We start from the raw sequence: 10,720 nt of genomic DNA, 5'->3' as shown, positions 1-10,720 counted from the left end.
TCTATGGACTCTGGTAGAGGAGTGTTACGACGTCTGCAAACTCAAGTTTCTCGTTAGAAAAGGGAACGCAACGTACGGTTTTGTACATTTACGGAATTCTTTGTCGTTTTGTAAAATGGCTGACATTATTTTTCCTTGGTAGAAATGACTCCTTAATGGGCCGTACAACCCATTTCACTTGGCCCACATCGTAGACCTGTTATCCCTACATGGTATTAATGTGGGCCACCAGCAGCAGCCTTTACTACCAACATTGGGCCAGTTGGTTTAGCCTGGATTAAAACGATGAGAGGGCCATCTTTAGCGCCAACATTCTAGACATTATATTCTATATTCACTCCATATTCACAGAGGATCACTGAAGGATATGAGTGGGCGATATGTCCATGTAAGTATGAAAAACGCATGACACAAAACTACTGTGGGATTGAAAAGAAAAATGAACCACAAGTCTTTGAAAAGACTAACTTTTCTGGCCTTGAAAACCCCAGCAGCTCCTCACAGCACAGGGACAAGCCAACCTCACACTCTCACGTTCATAAAACAGATGAACTAAGACTCGACAGTTTCAGCTTCATGGATGTTCTACATGTTTACGGAACTGAGGTGTCCAGCTCTGCCCAAGGATCCACTGGGACTCACACTCCTGACCTTCTCGTTAGTGGTGGACCGGCTTTACTTCTGATGCACAGCCATCAGTCATATACAGTATACCAGAGAGGTGACATTGTAAATCCAATCACAGCTGTGCTGAGTTCTCTCCAGGCAGCCTCCGTCACCTCGCTGCCCTCGACCAAAGCTGTATATCACAAATGTGTTTGCAGTGATGGAAGTGTCAAGCTGTTTGATACTGTACAGTTATCCTCAACTTTACTTTACTGTGGCTCCACACTCTACTCGTACTGTACCCAGCCCTGACCTGCACATCCGCAGCTACGGTCTACAGCAGGTTTGGGCAAAGTATTTGACCCGCGGGCCACAACTGGTCCTAGTATTAGACAGGGGGGTCGGGTCAGGAGCAGATAGATGAAGTGTTCGTATGAACTAAGACAAATGACATGTAAAAGTCATGCATAAAGGCTAAAATGCTTTTGTACGCTATCAAGTGCATGCACTGGAGAGAAAATGCAGAAGTATAACGATTGGGGAAATGCATGCACTGGAAAGAGAATGCAGAAGTTTAACGATAGAAATCAATACCAAATTTAGACAAGTTTGGCGAGCAGGATCCGTCTGCCAGGCCGGGGTTTGTCCACGCCTGGACTAGTGCCTCTTTAGGCCTCATTTGTGGGTCAGGTGTTGTCATTTAGTGTGCCCGTCACCCCTGAATAACAAATGTTATTTTGTCTATTTTTACCAATAACCATATGTGACGCATACATATTTAAAACGGCCAATATTTCAACTGCAGCAGCCAACGGCCAAACCTTCGTATATCGTGCCGGCCTTCTAGCCGTTACAGAAGGTTCTGGGTTCAATTTCACCCAGTAGCTAATCCTAGATTGGATCGCAACAGAAAGGGTATTATTATGTTAAATTACTTTGCAGGACTACCGCTGTGGCAACCCCGGTTAAAGGTTAAACCTAAAGTGATTTTTCCCGGGCTAGAGTAGGAGTCCAAGAATTCCCACTTGCCATGCGAAAGGTTCCAGGAAGTATGTGGACTCCCACTGTGGCGACACGTGAACGGTTTCCAATCACAATCTGAAGTGGTTCTACAATAAGACCCGGCTACGTCTGTATTTACATGTGTATCCTCTAAGTCCAGTGGCCGATGGTTCAACGTTGGATCTGGTCTCATCAGAACAAGCTGTGTCTCAACCAGTTCATGTTGCATTATACTTGTAATGATAATGTGGGTTCAAAGCCAAAAACAAATAGTCAAAAAGTTTCATTTTGTGTATCCTTTATTTCCATGTTGTGTAGCCTAATACCTGGCAGGACTGTGGTGTGAATACACACCACAAATATTTCTGCTGGTGTAATACAACATAAACTGCAAATGGAAACATTAGCCATAAGCTTGTTATCGATGAACATCAGTTCTGGACTCAGCAGTTACATTGCACTTGTAATGACATTTTGAGCAAACACAGAGCATTCAATTTGATTCACAGACGGGTGGGCAACTCCAGGTGTGTTGGATCATATGAATATTTACATATTCTTACTTCATGATTCATGATGACAATACTCATGGAAACCCAATGGACAGTATTACTACTGTATTCCTCTATGGTCACATTATGTTCTGTTGCATTAAATTGCATTGCATTTGTAACATTATTTTGAGCAGGTCCGGCAGCAGACACACAGTCAAATAACAGCGTCAGCAAGTCACATGTTATTAATCAGCTGTTATTATTTACTCATAGTAATGTTATCGAACAACACTGTAGATTGAAGCGCACTGTTTTTCTCCTTTATTGTCATGTCGCCACGTCTGACTCTAAATCCACACAGTCCTGCCCTGTCAGAAATAGGCCGACTCAAAGACTTAGAAAATGTTTCATAAGCTCAGACTGACCTCTTTCCTCTGTGTTTCACTGTCTCTCTCTCTCCCTCTCTCTTTATCTCTCTCTCTCTCTCTCTCTCGTGCACATATACACACATCCAGACACACACTCTCCTTCCCTTCTACATCAAAACAGTGGATGCACAAATCCTACCCTCTCATATACTTTTCCGAAGCAACGCCGAGACTCTATCACCTCAAACGTCTAATTTTCTGTGCTGTTTTCGCTTCACTGCACCATCTTCCAACTTCTTCCAACAACTCCCATCCTCTTTCTTCATTTTTAATCTGGGAGAAAAGTCTCCGCTCTCATTAATATTTCCTGCTTTTCTGTATTTCTCTCTGTTTTGATGGTTTTGTGCTCAAGGAGCAGAACTATCCCCCCCTGCTGAAATAAACCCCAACACATCTGACACCAGCACGGGAAAGTGCACGAGAATGTACAGCCACATCTGTGCATGCAGGTGTGTGCACGTGTGCACAAAAGTGTGTGTGTGTGTATAAGAGTGAGCGAGAGAGAGAGGGAGAGAGGGAGAGAGAGGGAGAGGGAGAGAGGGAGTGAAGAAGTCTGCATGCATGTGTCTCGGTGTTTGTCTCCGTCTCACCATTTGACTGCCATCAGAATCTGTGGCACGTACGGCAGCAGAGCTAAGAAAAAGCAGATAGACAGACAGGAGGGAGGGAAAAACGGGAGAAGTGTGGAGGAGAACGAGCAAAAAAAAAAAAGGAGTGAAGAAGTCAAGAAGGAGGAGAAGGAGGAGGGAGGAGAGATGAGGACAAGAGAACACAGAAGGTGGAGGGGGAGAGACAGAAACGGTGATACAGAAAGTGAGCGTGAGACAGGCTCTGAGGAGGGAGAGGGGAAGGAGGGGGAGGAGGGAGAGGAGGAGGAGGAGGAGGACATCAGCATACAGCAGCAGTCTGTGGTCTCCACAGCAGCAGCAGCAGCAGCAGCAGCAGCAGCAGCAGCAGTAAAAATAGGGGAGAGGAAAAACAACGATGGCTTGAAAGATTAAATTCCTGCAGGAATAGGAAGGGCAGGCGGAGGGAGAGGGAAAGGCAGAGACTGGGTGATAACTGGGTGCTGCCCCAGGTCACTGTGCGGAATTTCAGTCTCATTTCTCTTAGGTTAAAGGGGGAGAAAAGGTTTTTATCAAGAAAAATAACAAAATGAAGCATTTGTGATCATCTAGATGTGAGGACATGATCAAAAGCATGTCTAAAAATCCAGTTAACTGCATTTTACACATTTTACACACATTTTGAACAATATTTATTTCAGGTCTGGCCAGAAAACAAAAATATAAAAAAAGGAGATATAGCAGGAAATGTGTGTTTTATTAGTTATTATTGATCAGTTAACCAACTGAAAACATAAAAGCAGCTTGGTAGAGAAAAAAAGGGGCACTGAAAAGAGGAGCGTTTCAGATCAAGATTAGCATAATACAGAAAGCTAGCAGCTATGACAACAGCGTTTTATAAAAATGTAGTTAAAAAAAATAAAACACCTGGCTAAAAGAGAGCTAATGAGATGAATGTTAGTTAGAGTGTTAGGCCAGAAACCTAGAAACTGAAACAAGCCACAAATCAAATACTGTAGTTAGCCCAATTGCTAAAATAGTAGCTAAGGGAGCGTAGCTAAGTTATACTAAAAATGAAGGTTTGAATGATGAATTAAATTATTTTTAAAAAAATTAGACCTGGTTAGCCTACAATAAATACATTAGCTAGCTAATGTAGCTAAACTTAATCTAGAAACAACTATACTGTATAACGGTATTACTGAATTGAGGATAAATGACCTGGGCTTATCTCACAAATGTGGAAAATCTAGCAGAAAATACATCGAATACTATTCAAAAGAGCTAAAACACTCCCTGACACTTCCTCTAAATTTCATGACCAGATAAGGATAATGTGATTGTGCTATTTGTGTAATTATACTATTATTATATTATAACAGCTGTCTTATTGCACAGGAAATGACAGCTTTTATGACTCTTCTCAATTTTAAAGAATGATCCCTGTTTTAACAGCTGGTCATTTTTCCTGACACTTCCTCTAAATTTGGAGTCACAGTACAAGGAAGCAGAGGAGAGATTTAATTTTGGCGCCATCTTTATTAACCTGACTCACTTGTTACTAAAAATGAGTCAAACGTTAGAAGAGAAGGAGTGAGAGAAGGAAGGAAGGAAGGAAGGAAGGAAGGAAGGAAGTGTTAATTGCTAGAAAGGCTTCTAAACCAGTGTGAGAAGTCGATGAGGCTCTGATACACAACCTCCAACAAACCCACTGATTGGAGCCGAAAAGGAAGCCATTCAATGAGAAATGAACGTGTGTGTGTGTGTGAGACACAGCGATGTGGAGTGATGAAAAATACAGGTTTGGAACAAGTGAGCTTACAACCTGTTTGGGGGATGATTGGACGTGTGTGTGTGTGTGTGTGTGTGAGGCTTGGTTATAGAGTAATTACAGCTTTGCTATGTAAATACGCCTGTCATAGAGGAGGGGGACACACCCACCCCTTTTTAAGACCCAATTAACCTAACTCCCCTGAAATTTACATACTTAACTATCTCCACTCTGCACATACACACACACACACACACACACACACACACACACACACGCGCGCGCGACTATATTAATGCTCCTTGCAACTTGTAATACACCTATATAGCGCTAACCATTAGCATAAACAAGTCTGTTTCTAAGTCCAGTCTACAGTGAGGGTTGAGGGTTGAACCCCAGACTCTTCTCTGAAGGAGTCCATGTCAAAGTCCTTTTCCTGGTGTGTGTATTTTTACCGCAGCAGCTATAAATAGTACCAGTATGTAGATTTTGAATTTATGACCCCACAAATTTATTTTCTCTCTACTCAAGAGACACATCCAAAATGAGACTGAAGTCTGATGAGTCTGAAGAAAATATTAGGATCAGATGAGACTTTTGGTATATCATATCAAAAGAAAATCCTGGTATTTCAGAAAAAGTTTTTTGTTTAATCCTATGAATGTTGTATAATACAATTAATTCAGTAATTAACAAACAAAACCATTGATCAAAAATCAACAAGAACGAAATTCAAGCAACAATGACATCTAGTTGTGGACCCAATTTGGGGGGTTCATGGGCCAGAGGAGGCCCACAGGCCAGGGGTTTAGTACCTTTAGGCTCGGGGATGTGCCACCTCTGGACAGGTCCTCACAAAACACACAGACCAGTGTGCGGGTATGTGTGTGTGTGTATGTGTGTGTGTGTAAACTGGAGAGCTTTTGTGTGTATATTCAATCCCATCAGAGCTGGTAAAAGCTCAGCTGGCCAGGTGATATCTGTATGCATAAGGCATCACCCCGGGCTAACTGACTGCTGCTGCTGCTGAGGCTGCTGCTGCTGAGGCTGCTGCTGCTGAGGCTGCTGCTGCTGAGGCTGCTGCTGCTGCGGCTGCTGCTGCTGAGGCTGCTGCTGCTGAGGCTGCTGCTGCTGAGGCTGCTGCTGCTGCCGCTGCTGCTGCTGCTGCTGCGGCTGCTGCTGCTGCTGCTGCTGCTGAGGCTGCTGCTGCTGCTGCTGCTGCTGAGGCTGCTGCTGCTGAGGCTGCTGCTGCTGCCGCTGCTGCTGCTGCTGCTGCGGCTGCTGCTGCTGAGGCTGCTGCTGCTGCGGCTGCTGCTGCTGCTGCTGCTGAGGCTGATGAGGCTGCTGCTGCTGCTGCTGAGGCTGCTGCTGCTGAGGCTGCTGCTGCTGAGGCTGCTGCTGCTGAGGCTGCTGCTGCTGCCGCTGCTGCTGCTGCTGCTGCGGCTGCTGCTGCTGAGGCTGCTGCTGCTGCTGTGGTGAGCAGCATCTATCATCCCAGACCACTGATGAATGTCTGTCCTGAGTGGTGTAGTGAAGGGAGCACGGAGAAAGAGCAGCAAAATGACTCACGCTGGAAAGACAGCAGGAGGGAGAGGAGGAAGAGGAGGAAGAGGAGGAGTGAAAGACAAGGGAGATGGGAAATGGAGAAGTTAGAGGATGAGAGAGGAAGGGCAACGTTGGTGGATGACATATTTCACGAGGAAGGTGATGGAGAGAACTGTGGGGGGGAGGGGGGGGTAGAGGAAGAGTGGAGGTGCAGGAGGAGGTGCAGGAGGAAGAGTCGGAGGGTGGAGAGGCGGGGACATTAGCAGGAAGGAGGGAACGGTTGGACCAGAAGGAGGTGAGAGGAGAGGAGGAGAGATCGAGATGAAGGATGTGGGAGCACAAACAGGAACAGCGGAAGACAGTGGCAAGAAGGCAGGAAAGTGGGTCAGAGGAGAGGAGAGGAGGAGGAGGAGGAGGAAGACGGTGATAATGTGGAGGAGAAGAAGGAGAGAGAGCGAGAGAGGGAGGGAGAGGCATGAGGAAAGACAACGAGAAAGATACCAGTGGGAGAAGCAGGAGCTGGAGGAGGATGGATGATGGAGCTGGGATGGGATGGAGGGGAAGGAAGGAAGGAGGGAGAGAGGGAGCATGGGAGGGAGGGAGAGAGGAAGGGAGGGAGGAAGGAGGGAGGGAGGGATGATAATGAAGGTTGTCATGTGGCACTGCCAGGTGCTGAATACCAAATACTGAACCCTAATACAAGTCAAGGTTTGTTGTACAGGGAAAAAAGGAGGTTAAAATATTCTGATGTGTTTCGCTTTAACGCACCCTGAAAAAGTTTGGACAAAGTGAAACTGGAGAGGTCACCAAAAGGTCAGACAGGGAATATTCTGGAAGGTTCCACCATGAGCACAGTAGTCTGGAATGAGTGTTGGGTTGACCGAAGAATCAACCAAAGGTCATTAGACTGTGTCAGTAAATGTCAGTAAAATGTGCAACGATTAGCAACTGTGACGAGCATCTGAGATCATCACAGTAGAATAGACTAGAATAGAATAGAATAGAATAGAATAGAATAGAGCATTTCCTACAGACTGTAGAACACTGGGATGTTTACATGTTTATGTGGAAAACAATTAAAAACTATATGATTAATCATGATAATTCCAAATATTCGTGATTAATCAACATTTCTTTTTTTTTTAATTTTTCTATTTTGTTTTGAAAACACTTATTATTATCTGTACACTGTTGGAACATAAAGACAAATAACAGCAGTGACATGTGTGTGTTTACCTGTGATTAAGCCGAATGATGGAATTATTCATATGGAAAAATCTCGAGAAAAATTTACAAAACTAAAAGTCAAATTTGAGCTCAATACAGCTGGTGTTTTTACTCATTTCTGTGCATCACACGCTGGCTTGAAGAATGTGTCGAGTCACTGTAGTGACAACGTTAGTCAGTGTACGGTCAAAGACTCACCGACGGTCTGACACGAGCTGGACGTCTGACCAGAAGTCAAAGCCTCTGCAAACACACGTCGGGCGTAGGGATGGTATTTTACGCTGGAGTCGCTCAGAAACAAAATCTCTTTCCTGCAGTGTGTGTAAATACCAACATGTGTATCGACTGTGTATTACAGCAACTATAACTGGATGGACAGGAAAATGATTTGCATATAGTGTGTACAGCCTTACGCTCATGTGTTATACATAAAAAAAATCTCATCAATCAAATAATTATATTCATTTTGACTGCGTAGGAAAAATTATTTAATTAAAAAAAAAAAAGGTGGCTAACCTTCCTGAACGTTTGTTTAAATGGTTAATTTACCACTGGAATGTATTTAAATGTGATACTAGCATTTCACTGACAGCGTGAAGCCAGAGTTCTGATGATAACTGTGCACAGAGAGAGTGTGAAATAGAGAAACAAGTCTTTCACCTTCACATCGGTCAACGTTTGATTCACTACCACACAAAAGCACAAGTCATACATTTGGTCTGAATTCAGCCATGTGGCCTTCTTTCTTTTATTTCTGCGGCTTTTTGTGTGAAGAATTCATAACATGGAGTGCCGGCGGTCTTTTATTTACATTTGACCTGAGAGCCTGCGACAGGAACATGTGTCGACTTGGATGTCAAATTGGATCCAGATTGCGTGTCCTCTCTAAACGTTTGAACAGTTACGAGACCTTTTTCTTCTTTTTTTTTTTTCCTCCTTTTTTGTTCATCACAGACACAAGCAGGAGTGTGTGGTGCAGCGGTATAATTGGCTGCACAGACAGTCTGCAGATGTTATTTTCTTTCAACTCGCAGAGTAATTTCAGATGCAGTTCCTCTGTCACCTTCAGAGATTTAGAACCGCATGGTCTACACCGCTTTTCACTGGTGCCTGTGACGAAGTTTCCATTCACGTGGTCGCACTCACTAATAGGAACTGCTACGCTGTCTACGTCTACATGCGTTTCTAGGTGTGTAAATGTTCATTAACCTGATGAGCTAAAAGTAAACAAAACAAACAAACAAACAAAACCTGAGCTAAGAAAAGCTGTAGCTTTATTTGCCCGACAGCTAAAACAGCAGCGAAAAGATGAATGTTAGGTAAAAACTAAAATATCTAATGGTTTACCCAAAAACAGCCACACGTTAGCCAAATGTACGTTATCCACAACTAAGTACGAATCATTCAAAAATAAAGGCTAAACTATATGGACGTATACCTTGAAAAGAAAAAAATAACCGAATTATATCTAGCAATTTAGCTAATGCTAAAGTAAAAAATAACCGAATGATATCTAGCAATTTAGCTAATGCTAAAGCTAAAGAGAAGAATACTCAACATTAGAATGAAAATAAGCTAAATTCTAGTTATGAAGCTAAAATAATTTCATAAAACTACACTTTCATCATCCATTATTTTCACGTTTTCTAAAAATTTGGAAAAAAAATACAGAACATTCCATTAAAACTACCACAAAAACATTACAAACTGCAGGAAATTAAGCAACAAAAACGGAAATGCAAAAACATGGCAAGAAAGATTAGCCAAACCAAACTAGCCTATAAAAACTTTTCCTTAAAGCTCATAGTCTTTGCTCCAAGTTTTGTTAACAAAGTTTATTTTATTTATTTTTACTGGTGTCAGTTTACTGGTCGTTCGTCTCACTGCTCTACTGGTACAGTAGCTAGGTGTAGTTACTGCCTATTGTCTCATCAGAACAAGCCCCAAGGAGCACAACGCCAACAAAACCTGAGCAGAAAGCCTGCCAAAAAACAAGACGTTCAATTAAAATAGAGTTCCCAAACTACCGCTAAAGTCTGACTGTAAAAACTACGATTACCAAACGTGTTGTAATGTCAACACCAACATCACAAAATGCATTAAAGACGTTAACGTGTCACTGAAGGCACCTTACCCTGAACAGCTATTGGATCAAGTATCTCAAAATGTCCTCAAATCAACTTCTATAATGAGTTGAAGAATGTGATGATATAGTACATAAAGTATTCACTAAGTCAGTGTATGTGTGGACGCAAAAGCTACCATTTCTTTGCTGTTTGTTTATGTGTCTGGTTCCCGATGTTAGCGCAGTAGCTTTGTGCCACAAGAGGCTACATTCTAACAACAGAACTTCTTTTTTTCAACACAAGAAAAACAACTATTTCTCAAAGCTGGTCTTTAGGTGTCACTGAATACTGGTTTAGTTCCTTAACATGAGGCTCGTGGCCCTAGTAGGGACAGGGAGGTCAATACAGGTGAAACCAGAAGTTAAAGACCTCTGAAGCAGCAACCCTTACAGAAAAAAACTGTGACTTAGCATTTAGAGCTCTGGTCTATATGCCTGTGTGCATGGACGCCAGAGAAATGAGTTGGGGCCACTGTTACACGGAGGGACACACCAGATGAGGGGTGTCAAACATACAGCTCACGGGCCAAAACTGGCCGGCAAGGGTGTTCAACCCGGCCCGCTTGATGAATTTTGAAAATAAAAAAAAAAAGAAATACACAAACACTTCATGTATTTTTTTGTAAAATTATTATTAATTCATTAAATATGAATAAATAATAAAAATAAGAACATCTAATATACTTGTACTTTTTTTGCATTAAAACAAAGGGGAAATACATGGATTTATTGTTATTAATAATTTATGATGTTATGATTGTATTGGTCTGGCCCACTTGATATCTAATATGGTTGTATGTGCCCCGCGAACCAAAATGAGTTCAATATATATATATATATATATACGTATATATTTATTTATTTATTTGTATGGATCCATCCATCCATCCATCCATCCATTTTCATCTGCTTATCCGTTACCGGGTCGCGGGGGCAGCAGTCTCCACAACCGCCAC

Source organism: Cynoglossus semilaevis, chromosome 1 (genome assembly GCF_000523025.1).
Source record: "Cynoglossus semilaevis isolate Cse_v1.0 chromosome 1, Cse_v1.0, whole genome shotgun sequence".
NCBI classification, from domain to species: domain Eukaryota; kingdom Metazoa; phylum Chordata; class Actinopteri; order Pleuronectiformes; family Cynoglossidae; genus Cynoglossus; species Cynoglossus semilaevis.
This window is presented reverse-complemented; position numbering follows the sequence as displayed.